Genomic DNA, 14,162 nt, shown 5'->3' with positions numbered 1-14,162 from the left:
AGTCTTCTGATGCTTAGAGACAGAGCTATGCTTCGTGGTCCAGTACGGCCTTTGGGTTCATCTCGGCACAGTAGTTGCAGACCCTGGAGCACCGATCTGACCAGATTGCAAAAAGATAAATTGATGGATGGAATGCTGAAACAATGTCAAACATTCACCCTCAGTACAGAGATCTGAGCCTAAATCATCCTTTTTTTGCACACCATGCCATTGTAGTTTAGATCCAGCCATGTGCAAATCAGTCTTGACCCAGCTCTCCACGGGAACAGTCCAGCCCGATCTGCAAGGCCTGGTCCTCCCTGGATCGGAACAAGCATCCCTGGATCAGTTCCAGGGTATCACACCATATAAGCCAGGCTAGCTTGACTCCAGTGGCATGGTGAGCACAGAACCCACAGCTGGGCATATCCTTCCCACTTAGGGCAACAAATGTAAAAAGAACAATTGATGAATAAAATGCTGAAACAATGTTAAACATTCACCCCAGTATAGAGATCTGGGCCTAAATCCATATTTTTTTTGCACACCATGCCATTCCAGTTTCGACCCAGCCATATGCAAATTAGTCTTTACCCTGCTCCCCATGGAAACACTCCGGCCCGAACTGCCAGGCCCGGTCTTCCCTGGACTGGAAACAAGTATCCTGGGATTGGTTTCAGGGTATCACCCCTCATCAGCCAGACTAGCTTAACTCCAGTGGCATGGCGAGCACTGGACCCACAACTAGGCATACCATTCCCACTTAGGATGACAAATGCAAAAATAACAATTGATGGATGGAATGCTGAAACAATATCAAATATTCACTCCCAGTACAGAGATCTGGGCATAAATCCATAGTTTCTTTGCTTTCTAGCATATATGAATCTTATGGGGGAGAACAGAGGGTTGCACGTAAGTTCATTGAAAATATAAATACTGGAAAACTACAGTACACAAGTAACTTTTTTCTTCAGTATTGAACCTATAATTGATTCACATGCTTGAATCCAAATAGGAAGCAGTTATCACATTCACAGTAAGCTATCTTTGGAGATGGGGAGCAGATAACACCAGTGGGAGTGACAAAATATATAGACGAGCTCACCTCATCGAAATAGACTGAAAAGGACTACCTGACTCGCTGCTGCCTAATCTTTACTGTGGCATCCAGGCAGTAATGCCAGGTAAATGTAAGCCTTTTACTCTATATTGCCGCTCTTCAGATGTCTGGCAAGTATGCTCAAGCAAACACACAGGTAAAAGTAGATACACCTCTCGTGGACTGTGATTTGACCGTTATGTCTAGAGGATGTTCAAATTTCTAGTGACAACAAACTATATCAGTAGAGAGCCATTGAGCTATACTGTGCCTCAATAGTGCATGACATTTCATAGTAGGTCCATAAGCTATCAGAAGTCAGTCAGGGATCCCGAAGGTTTTAGTTATGTTTATTTAGAATTTGAGGTATCTTTTAACATAAGAGTATGAAGTACTCTTTCCTCTGCATTAGTAGGATTTCAAAAAAAGTCTTAAAACTACTCGTTCATTGAGATAAAAGTCTGTCAGGACCTTCGGGATAAAGCAAGGGTTAGTTCTTGGTATTTCTATCATCCCTAAATTACCTGTATGGTTGTTACTAGTGAATGCTTGGATTTCACTACTCCTGGCAGAACCAAGGCCCAGCAACAACTCCATCTTCCAAGATAGGTGCTTGAGGTTAGCTTTATGAATCGGTTTGAAAGGATCCTTCATCAGCTGAGAAAGACCTGTATGCAGCTACTAAGAAACTGATGGATTTTTAACCACATCGGTGCGGCGCATTTTCCCGCTGTGCGCTAAAGTTTTAAAAAACCCGCGGTTCATGACGAGCTCAGCTCGTCATGAGCGTACGAGAGGTGTACCTCATGACGAGCTGAGCTCGTCATCAGCGTCGATGTGGTTAACTGGAGGATAAGCCCTGAAATGGCCCTTAAACTCCTCGCTGGACAAGTTACTTACCTTCGGTAATGCCTTATCTGGTAAAGACACGATCTAGCCGCAGATTCCTTACCTTTGAATTTCCCTGGCATCAGACTGGAAAGAGACGATTTTTTTCGGAGCAATACCCTTGTGCGTCGGTCAGCTCCACATGACTTCATCAGCATCGTCTCTGCCGCTGTGACTTCAGCATCACCTATAGAGGCGCACCTCAGCGTGCTGACCTCAGTTACATTTCAATATTCTCTCACAACTTTCCACTCCAAGAGCACAGAGCCATGAAGTGCACAGGTATTGGCATGTTCTGAACAACTAGGGCACTGAAAGGGAACAGCCCGGACCCAAAACACCTGTCTGCAGTGCGGGAAGGATGGTTGGGTTGTTGAGGTATCTGCAGCTAGATTAAGGAGCTACCAGATAAGGCATTACCCAAGGTAAGTAACTTGTCCTTCTGCTAGAGACATCTAGCTGCAGATTCCTTACCTCTGAATAGATACCCCAGCAATACCATACACAGAGGACGGACTGCAGACAAGTTTAGACCAAGAAGCCCTGTAGAACGGATCTGTCAAAAAGAGAATCTCAGTGGACTGGGCTGTTCAGGGAGTAATGCTTGGTGAACGTGTGCAGTGATGCCCATGCTGCTGCCTGACAGATGTCGAGGACAGGGACTCCACGTTGCACTGCCGTGGTAGCAGCCTTAGCTCTGGTAGAATGAGCCTTTAAGCCTTCAGGAGGCTGCTTTCCGGCCAGAGCGAAGCAGATTTTGATGCAAAGGACAACCCATTAAAAGATTGTCTTTTTCTGGACTGCATGACCCTTCTTTGCTCTCACGTACCCAACAAAGAGTTGGTCATTCACCCAGGACTTTTTAGTGCAGTCAAGGTAGAATGACAATGCTTTTATTGGGTCCAGACGGAGTCGCTCCTCTTCTTTAGAGGGGTGCGGTGGAGCGTAGAAAGTGCACAAGGTGACAGATTGCCCCACTTTCAGTAAGAAAGAGGCCTTAGTGCGAAGCAACAACTTATCAGTGAAGATGGTCAGGTAGGAATGCTTAGAAGACAGAACCTTCAATTTGCTCACCATCTTGGCAGAACTTATTGCCACTAAAGGCTGTTTTGATGGTAAGCAGCCAGAGGGGGCAGTTGTGCAGAGGCTTGAACAGAGCACGTATCAGGAAGGTGAAAACCAAATTAAGGTCCCACTGAGGTATGATGAAAGGGGCAGGTGGGAACATATGTACAAGCCCTTTGAGAAATCTATTTACAATATGGGATTTAGATAAAGAGGGTTGGTCTGGCAGCCTTAAAAACACAGACAAGACGGAAAGGTACCCTTTAAGGGTGTCTAGAGCAGACCCCTTCTGGGCAAGGGTCAAAATAAAAAGTAAACTTTTGATGCACATCACTGTGGCTGGCCTAGAGGTGTTTACTCTAGTTACTCTCATGGCCTGTGTTGTGGGGCTATCAGCTTTGCAGTTGCTCCTGCTGTGACAGACTTCTTTCTGGAGGAAGAGAAGGCAGGGGAGTGGGAACTTCAAAAGAAATCAGACCCCCAACATAAACTTCTAAGACTTAGTATCTAAATCACAATTGGTGACTGGAAACCGAGTATAACCCCCAAAAATTGACAACTGTCAAGCAGCCAATCGGGTTGTGCGAGGAGGAAAAGCTGTGCAAGACTTCTGTCCGTGATGAGGACTGAGGGCCAAGGCCTGCTAGTCTCCCAGCTGAGTGAAGGGACATCAACCATGGAATCCAATAACACCTGCCCTGGAGCACCAGGACCTGCCTGCTTGCCAAGACCAGTGTGCCCTGTGAGAAAGAGGGGTGCATTGGAGGGAGCAAGGCCCAGTGGTGGTCCAGAGGGGAATCTTAGAAAGTTGACTCCCTTTGTGAGGAGAAAGTTGTTGCACCAATTGGGTTGTTGCCCATGTGCAGGACCCCCGCATGCCATAGGAGGGCTGCAGTGAAGTGATCCATGATCATTGCTGTGCTGAACAGGTTGTCGCCTGTGTGCAGTGAGGAACAGGTGACAGGGTATGCTCGGAGGGGCCACCACGAAGTAAATTGTGATTATCACTGTGCCGAACGCCTCAAGTGACGTAAAGGAGCATCAACCCCATATGCCATGAGGGGCTGCTGTGGACAGATTGCCGTAATGAGGGGCTGCAGTGAACGAATCTGCTGTTCTGATTGAGTCACAGCCTATAATCAGAGGAGAGATGGTGACTCCTATGCCAGAGGGGGGTCAACGGGCTAACCAAGAAGTGTGACCTAGTCGGGATTGTCACTGGAGGAGAAAAGCCGCCGTGGGGATCTCTGCAGACCAGCACCATGACAGAGGATCAGCGTCAGGACCTGAGCACTACCTCTTCCACCCGGCCTAACTCACCATGGGATAGACCAAAGAACTTACCCAGCTTGGAGGAACCACGATAAACCTCCAGCTGGTGCAGCTGCACAACCGCATGTGAGGAACTTGAGGACCGTCATGCGCACCCTGCCTGGGCCCCATGCAGTGAACTCATTGAACCAGCCGCTGCAGAGTCTGTGGAGAGGGTATGCTCAGGAACTCCAGATGCCCTGATCCTGCAGGTGCAGATAAGACTGATTTCAGGCCAGTCTGCCAAGGGGAACTTGCTTGCTAGATAGCGCTGGAACATTTGACTTTCAGAGTCAGAGTGGAACCCTTGAGGCTCAGACTACTAGTGGGGCTTCAACTGGATGTTTGATATAATGAATGGGGAATAACCATTATTGCTAAAGCAAGGAGAGAGTGAGACACATGAAATACTTAAGAGACACTAGATCCGTGTCCTCAGGGAGACAGTGGAGGTTATTTGCGAATGTCCTATTTCCCTTTGTGTTGGTAACGGTAAAAGAAAAAAATCGTTTTCCATAAAAGTGATCTTTTGGCTTGACAATTTATTGTTTTTGCTGCGCGTATTTTGAGTAATAAACCTGGGTTCACCCCATGTATCCATCTTCTACCCGAGGGATCCTTGGACTGCTCGACCCATGCTATTACTGAGAGTCAAGTGCTGAAGGTGTACTTGGCCCAGTTGCTCAGGACTCATTGTAGTTTGGGCCCTAGGACATTTCTTGAGTAAAAGGCCTCAGCCCCCATGGCTGGGTCCAGTAACCCCTGCCTGCCCTGTGGGCCTCTGAACGGAGTTCTGTCAGGAGTACTTCTGGCAGAAAACCTGCAGTGTTTGGGGTAAGGTTGGAATCTATAGGAGTGGACATTCCCCATGTAAAGCAACTAAACCCCTTCCTGTCGTCTACAAAAGACTTGAAAACTGAGCTACTGCCAACCCCCAAGGCTTGCTGTCTTTTCCGATTTTATGGACTGGCCAGCATTATCCACGTGCTAGCCAAATAGAGCCTGCCCATTCTATGGCATGCTCAATATTTTGGCTTGTATCTGGGGTTGAGAAAAGGTTGCTTTGAGCAATCCTTGCCTCTTCAAGGCTGTAGGTCCAGCAAGCTGGAGAAAGTAACATTCATGGCAATGGTAATGATCTCGGCAGGTGTTCTTTCATCCTCTTGGATGATTACTCTTCCTCCATTCCTCTTGTCCTATGGTAGTAACTCAAGTTAAGCGCCTAGGTCGTACCACATCTGCATGTCCAATCTTCCCAATATGGCTATTGCATTGGATGATCAAACAGTGGTAACGGTCATCAACGAAAATCTCATTGGTCATTGAGCGCGAGACTACCCAACGGGTATCCCGGCGCTTACACAAAGAAAAAAATATGCCTTTTAGTCAGAAATAAAAGCCAACTTTAAATAAACAGATAAGCTTCCAGAGGTTTCCGGAATTTTCATTAGTTTGGCTCAATATATATATCCAAACAAACTCCTTCGAAGAAAGAGAAGAGGCCACACTGGGGAAACTTTGGAGCCAGCTTTATTCGGAGGTCACACAGAATGGCGGATGCATTTCGGCGTCATAGCCTTCTTCAGCGCCAGGCGTGTGGTCAGGATGTGGGCGCATATCGCGGGTTTAAAATACCCTGCCCCATCCTGATAGGTGTTTAGCTGCTCCTCCACCAAGGTGAGTCACATGTGTTAAAATACCTTACGCAGGCCGCCCGGTGGATGGCACCTACAAGTCCCAGAATGCTTGATTCTTGGCAAGTTGGTATTGCGGGGGTTGAACAGCGCTGTAGTTTACCACAAAACTCCAAAGTCCGTGTGTTCTCGAACTCTGCTTTCTCCTCCAGTCCCCAAACTGCAGCACCCCCCAGACTACAGGGAACCCGGAATCCACTGCTGATGATGTCACATATTACATCATTCATGAAATGGTCAGTGACATCACTGATGACATCTCAAATGACCACACTGATGACATCATACAGTGAATGTGGTTTGCTTTGTTATTTAAATATGCATTATATATATAGCAATTTGCATTGAAGAATGAGTGGATATATAAAAATAAATATTTGGATGAAGGATTTAGTAGCAGTGTAATTGACTGTTTACTTTAACAATTTATAGTGTCTCACTAAATATAGTGGATAGTGACTAAACTGTGTGAATATCTGTATCACTTTGTCAGTTGTTGTGTAAACTGGTACTCCAGTTGTTTACTAGCTATGTGAAAGTCTATATTAGTTATTGATTAGTTAACTGAGTATTTGTATGGGAGAGTGAATGTGTGTGGTTCGGTGGGGGGTGTGTGACTGCCCAAATATGTGTGAATAGTTGATTCAGTAGATATATGAAGTTAAAACTACATGTTCTAACAGTTGTTTGTGTGAGTGAATATCTTTATGGGTGTGGTGATGAGCAAATATATTTCTCAATGGTAAATGTCCAACAAACTAGAAAAATAAAAGGCAATGTATGTGTCAGTTGTTGTATATAAATAAGTAAACATAAGACTCAATGATTGTGTGAGTGACTATATGGATAGCTGTATACTTGTAATAATGATTTTATAATACACTAAGTATGACTTACTATCTAAATGAATAGATGAAGTGGTGTTTGTATAAGTGTGTAGCTAAGTAAGTATGATCCATTGTTTGCATAAGTGAGTAGGATAACTTCATATGTGAATAGGTTGTGTGCTGGTGTGTAATGTCGATATAGGTGTACAAGAATTTTTGATAGTGTTCTATTGTTCATTGACAGCATGTATGAGTGAATCTACAGGTGAGTGATTAGATATGTGTATACATCTAGGAATCTGAGTGGGTTTTTAGATACTTGTATTGCTGTGTCAATGGATTAAAATATGATACTCTGTATTTTACAGAGTGATGAAAGATTTTACTAGTGTATGAAAAGGTGTATGTGCTTGTCACATGGATGATGTCATCAGTGATGTCATTTGAGATGTCATCAGTGATGTCACTGACCATGTCATGAATGATGTAATATGTGACATCAGCAGTGGATTGCGGGTGCGCAAAATATAGTTAGTACAACTAACTATATAGGAGCAATTTCAATGGTTTTGTATGAGTGAAATGTCCAGCTAACTAGAACACCCCTAAAACTTATAGTTTGAGTGAATTTCAAAGGTTTTTTAAATGCTAATTCCTAACTATATAAGGCCTGAAACCTATGGTTTTTTCAGTGAATTTCAAAGGTTTTTAAAATGCTAATTCCTAACTATATAAGGCCTGAAACCTATGGTTTTTTCAGTGAATTTCAAAGGTTTTTTAAATGCCAATTCCTAACTATATAAGGCCTGAAACCTATGGTTTTTTTCAGTGAATTTCAATGGTTTTTTAAATGCTAATTCCTAACTATATCATGCGTGAAACCTATGGTTTTTTCATTGAATTTCGAAGGTTTTTTAAATGACAATTTTTAAATGTATTAATTGTTATTTTTTTTTACTGATTTACTACATTTTTGCAGGCGGGTATTCAGAGGGCACGCCCCATTTTTACAACACTCTGCAGCGCAGCTCCATGGTACTTACTGGAGATACCTGTTGGACTAGTTCCCTCTAGGGGACCTCTGGATTGAACAGGGACTCATTCCCCAACTTAAACTGTGCAAATGCTCCCTTTAGAGAGTTCTAAATTGGGGGAATCAAGTTCCCTTGCATACTGGGGGTCCCTGGAGGCCAACTAGCCCACCATGAGCCTCCATTATGCGCCAGGGGGCTGTGTTGCTTTTCCCCGGGGGGGGGGGGGGGGCGCGGCGGTCACGGGGGGCAGTGTAGAAGGGGATTGGAGCCCCCCCCACACTTCTTTATCGCTATGCCACATGATTTTGTTCCATGATTTTGTCCCCCCGGGGGGTCATTTAAAAAAGAAACGGGTTTTAAAAAAAACAAATGTTGGCCTTGGGGGTCCTTGTGAGACCACCTTGGCAGGCCTAGGGGGTCAGGGTGTTTCTACCCACCCCCTTTTTGTGTTCTACATGTTTGTTTTTCTGCTTTCTTGTGCCTCGGTCTACCGAGCACAAGATGGCTGCCAACACTTCCTGGTTTGAAGTGCTGAAAGCCAATGAGCATGAAGCTCCTGCTCGGAAAGTTTTAGAACTCAAAAAGGGCCTGCTCAGGGGGTCGCACAAGGACCCCAAGCGTCCCCCCCCCACAATTTTTCTGGGGGGGGGGGGGGGGACAAATTTTTTTTTTTTTGCCTTGGGGGTCCCTGTGGGACCCCCTGAGCAGGCCTAGGGGGTCAGGGTGCTTCTACCCTGCCCCCTTATTGAGTTCTACACATTTGTTTTTCTGCTTTCTTGTGCCTCAGTCTACCGAGGCACAAGATGGCTGCCATCAATTTCTTTTTTGGAGTGTTGACAGACAGTGACAGCCAATCAGCATTCAGCTCGTGCACGGGAAGGTGATGATATCATCCATGTGACAATCAAATACACCTCATCACTGATGACATCATCCATGTGACAATCAAATACACCTCATCACACACTAGTATGATCTTTCATCACTCACTGTAAAATAGAAAGTGCCATATTTGAAACCATTGACACACCAATAGAAATTTATTAACACCCACTCAGTTATTCATAGAACTATACACACATCTAATCACTTACCTATAGATTCAGTGTTATATGCAGTGAATAATCAACAGAACACTATCAAATATACTTATACGCCTATTTCAACATTACACCAGCACACATTGTATTCACTTATAAAGACATCCTTCTGACTTATGCAAACAATTGATTATACTTACATTTACTCACCTACACACTTATACAAACACCACTTCATCTATATATATATTCACTGAAAAAACCATAGGTTATAGACCATATATAGTTAGGAATTAGCATTTACAAAACCTTGAAAATTCACTGAAAAAACCATAGGTTATAGACCATATATAGTTAGGAATTAGCATTTAAAAAACCTTATTTTACTCACACAAAACCATTGAAATTCCATATATAGTTAGTTGCACTAACTATATATCGCGCACCCGCAATCCACTGCTGATGATGTCACATATTACATCATTCATGACATGGTCAGTGACATCACTGATGACATCACTGATGACATCTCAAATGACATCACTGATGACATCTCAAATGACATCACTGATGACATCATCCAGTGACTGTGTGTTTCTGTAAAGTTTAAATATGTTTTACATATTGAAGAATGAGTAGATGTATAAGTGTCTGGATGAAGCATTTAGTAGGTGGGTGACTGACTGTATGAGTGAGTGATTAAATGTGTCTCACTGAGTGCATGGGTTAGTGACTAAACTGTCTTAATTTGTGCATTATTATGTCTGTTGTTCTGTAAACTGCTGCATGTGTTGATCAGTAGCTATATGAGTAACTATATGGGTTATTGATTGATTGTCCAAGTATTTGTATGGGAGACTGAGTGTATGTGTGGCTGGCTGGGAGATGTGTGACTCTGTGCAGATCAATGTGTACTTGTATCAATGATTGTATAAGAGAGTAAGTATGTGTTAGTATATGTTTGAAAATGTAAGATACTCTATGTTTAACTGTATAGATTAGAAAATGGAAGTGTGATTGATTCTTTACAGGACTGACTAGGTGTGTGAGTAACTCCATGGATGAGTGGCAGAGTGTGAGTGTCTGTATAGGTGTATGAGTGCATATGATAGTGTTGTAAAGATGAGTGATTGTATGTATGAATGATTGTATGGGTGAATGAGTGAATGTGTGTGTAGACGTAGGAATCAGTGAGTGCGTATGTAGTAACTAGTATTGGTGTGTCAATGGTTTCAAAAATTATACTCTGTATTTAACACTGGATGTAACAGAGGTTATATTAAAGTGTGAGGAGATGCATTGTATTGTCACATTAATGATATCATCATTGATGTGACCATTGATGTCAAATGAGATATCATCAGTGATGTCATTTGAGATGTCATCAGTGATGTCATCAGTGATGTCACTGACCATGTCATGAATGATGTAATATGTGACATCATCAGCAGTGGATTGCGGGTGCGCGATATATAGTTAGTGCAACTAACTATATATGGAATTTCAATGGTTTTGTGTGAGTAAAATAAGGTTTTTTAAATGCTAATTCCTAACTATATATGGTCTATAACCTATGGTTTTTTCAGTGAATTTTCAAGGTTTTGTAAATGCTAATTCCTAACTATATATGGTCTATAACCTATGGTTTTTTCAGTGAATTTTCAAGGTTTTGTAAATGCTAATTCCTAACTATATATGGTCTATAACCTATGGTTTTTTAACCTTTAGGTAGTGGTTTTCTTCATCAAGTCTGGTCGCTTCCATACACATACAGATTTTCAAAGATGATCAAGAACTTTATCTGAATGGAGAGGAATGCACTGAGACGCCAGATCATTCACTAATGTGTAGGCACATACAGTTACACAGTTCATGCAACAAACACCGACCAAATATGGCTTGCGTGTTGCAAGGCACACCAGTTCCTGCTATCATCCCCACGTTCAAGTTCTTGGAAAATGGTAGTTATTTGATGCTCAATAATGAAGATTGTTCTGGGTTAATTAAAAGTATTCATTTTATCGTAACAGTAAATGAACGGGTTATTTGCTGCAGAAATGTTCTATTTCCTCCCACACATGAACATAGGGAGTTTTCAATCTGGCCACAAATACCAACCTTGGCAGCACATTTCAACGGCATGGCAAGAATAAGAGCTATTTTGTCTCAGAGAGAGGTGGCCTTGAGTTCGGCCCGTGAAACTTTCGTCCTTCACACCGCGAACACCCGTACAGAGCTGCAGACCCTTTTAAATACAGATTCGCCTTTCCATTTCAGCAAGATGGTTCGGACTATCTCTAACGCATCCTCCACAAAGAGCCTGGCGCACTTTTTTAAAGTCGTTACCAGTGGTCTCGTGACTTCATTTGAGAAAATCTTTGGAGTCATCCCTGCTTTCTTACATTCTATTTTTTCCACTCTGCTTCGTGGATTCCCATTTTTACTTGCATTACCAGCGGACGCTCTTGTGCTTTTTTACATTTTTAAATATGGATGTCCCTCCTGTGCAAGCTCCCGCCCTGCAGCTGCTGACACTGTTCCGCAATCGCATGCTAGAATATTATGGCACAATGCCGTTGGCGATATTAAGCACGGCATATGGATTATCTTTTCTATGCTGATGTGATTCCTTCAAATCTAAGACACTAAAGTATCGGCACGCCCTAAACCAACACAAAGAGACCTTCTTAGCAAATAATATATTATGTGTATTAGGGAGGGTGAGATATAAGCAGCCGCGGGCCGTGGAGGGAGTTACGGTGGGGCAGGGAGGCGGGGAGGGGGAGGGGCAGGGTGAAGCCCTCTCCACCCTGCCCCTCCCCCCTCCCCGCCTCCCTGCCCACCGTAACTCCCTCCACGGCCCGCGGCTGCTTATAAGTGTTGCTAACTCTTATTCATTTACAGCATGTTAACATACTGTCACCATTCGCTTTTTATGTACTATTAACTATGCTGGTAATTTTGCTACTGATAATATGTGTACTTGTATAATCTAAGATACTACGCCTGAGAAGACGGCATTAGTAAATAAACATTTCAAATACACATGTGTTCTTCTTAACTCCATGTTCTCGTTTCTAAGAAATATATAACGACCGACTGTTCATGAGTTCCACGTATCCTGAGGTACTATAAGTTCATATTCTGGATTGTCTAAACATTGAGAGTTTGTTATATCCAATGTGTCACTGTACCTAGCTTGCTAAGGGGTTTTGATTACTAAGGTGAGTTTTGGGACACCCTAATTCGCCGAGGTTCCAATCCTCTGTCCACAGTTCTGTGTCAGAACAGAAACCCTGCGACAGGGGCACCCCTCAACCTTACTGGAGCTTCATCACACTTGCGATACAACTCCAGCAATGCGCCAACTTTACGGCACAAATACGTCACGCATCTGTGCTGTTTTTGCCCCATGATGCGCCGCATTGTAAATGCAGCACACCATAGGTGACGGAACAGCGGCACAGAATGACTAACACATCCCTAATGATGCGCCAGTCATCATAAATCTATCCCTATGCTTCTTATCTTGTTAGAGATAAACCGCCATATGTATCATCAAAGTTTTTTGCATTTCCTAAATAGCGAACTTTAAGAAATAAATAGCGATTCTTTACCATTCCTAGTTTGCGATGACCTATTTGCTAATTACAAATTACCCATTCATTTCCATGCAGCAGGAGGCCCATAGGAATGAAGGTACAATTTGCGATTAGCAATTACCTCATCGCAAATTACGAATTTTTCCGACGGTGCAGGGGTGTCTCAAGAACACCCTGCTGCACCCCTGAAAAAGAAATTTGGGGTCATATGGCGCACATAAATTTTGAAAACATTCCTTTACCTCAAAAACGATTTTCAACTCATAATTTGAAAACACTGCACATGGGGAAATGACTTAAAATGTCCTTAAGACACATAAAAGCATTTTTTGATTGCCTTTGCAGCATTTTCCGTCACCTTTAACATGCCTATGTAACGGAAACATTCAAAATCTAAATTTGCCATGCACAGGTGGGAGCATATTTACAAGCAATTTGCTCCACAGACAAACTTCTTACATTGAAATGGGAAAAATAACATCACAGACTCTCAATTACCTTATAAAGAAGCAGACACCATTATGTCCTTCTCATCAATATTAAAACCATTGCTTTTTCTCAAAAACGATTTACAAGTCATAATTTGAAAACACTCCACAGCTCCTATGCACATAAAAGCCCTGTCAGTACTAATACTTCACATTTTCTCCAATTACAATTTCTCAAAGAAACAAAATCTATTTGTGAAACACTTGAGACAAAGCAACATTTGAAAAACACAACTTTCTTCATAATTTTCTCCTTAAAGCACACTATTTTCTATCTAAATTAAAGAAATCTTTTCTCACCTTAGCAAATACTTTGAGTTTCAAAACAGTCTCAGAAACACACCAATTTGTCTTCAGCAGAGCAAAAGGTATTCACTCCAGAGTCTGCAGCTATCAAAAGCACAGAAATGCTGTAATTCCTCACACATATCTCTCATGTCACCCAATCAAAACTCTTCCCTCACTTTTTTTCAAAGCAAAACCCTTCCCCCCTCTGCCCCCTCTCTGCTTTTTCTGCATAGCAACCACCTCTTGCAAGACCTCTCACACAACAATGTTGCAATTGAACTCTGAACTCTCAGTGCACCTGCATATCCAGAGCATTCTTTCATTTAATGATTTTTTCTTCGCCACTCAAAATACATCTTTCAACGAACTCATCCATTCACACTAACTTTCTGTTTTCAGCAATCAAAATCCACCAATCACTCTTACTGCTTCATTAACACAGAAACTCCTCAGTTTTTTTCATTTTACACTCTCATTTTTTCAACTGCCATTTCATTGCCACACTTCATCTGACTGCAGCAGAACCTTCTCTCGCCATGTTTTCTGTCTGGATTGTTGGACATAGTTACATATATTGGGCTCAAAGGTACGCTGAAAACAGGAATTTACCTAACCTCAATTTACAAGATGTGGAAATTAAGTGGTTTGGCCACAGAGGATTAAAATGTCACCAATTGATACCATTGGTGAAAACCTTTATGCATTTGCCCAAACCTGACCTGTTAATTGTGCACTGTGGAGGTAATGATTTGGGCACTTTGACTGGGGTAGGTCTGGAAATGCTTTTAAAGGACACCTTTGAGCAATTGATGGCACTTTTTCCTCAGACTGCCTTGGTATATTC

At 42.7% G+C, this 14,162-nt stretch overlaps 1 protein-coding gene across 1 annotated transcript in view; it reads right to left on the bottom strand.

The window, feature by feature from the left end:
- OSBPL1A (oxysterol binding protein like 1A) overlaps window positions 1-14,162 on the bottom strand; it is a 1,891,697-nt gene that overhangs the window by 1,158,895 nt on the left and 718,640 nt on the right. The window lies entirely within an intron of this gene.

The sequence above is a fragment of the Lissotriton helveticus genome, chromosome 4_1 (assembly GCF_964261635.1).
Source record: "Lissotriton helveticus chromosome 4_1, aLisHel1.1, whole genome shotgun sequence".
Lineage (NCBI taxonomy): Eukaryota > Metazoa > Chordata > Amphibia > Caudata > Salamandridae > Lissotriton > Lissotriton helveticus.
The sequence above is the reverse complement of the archived record's forward strand: the minus strand, read 5'-3'. Positions and strand labels throughout refer to the sequence as shown.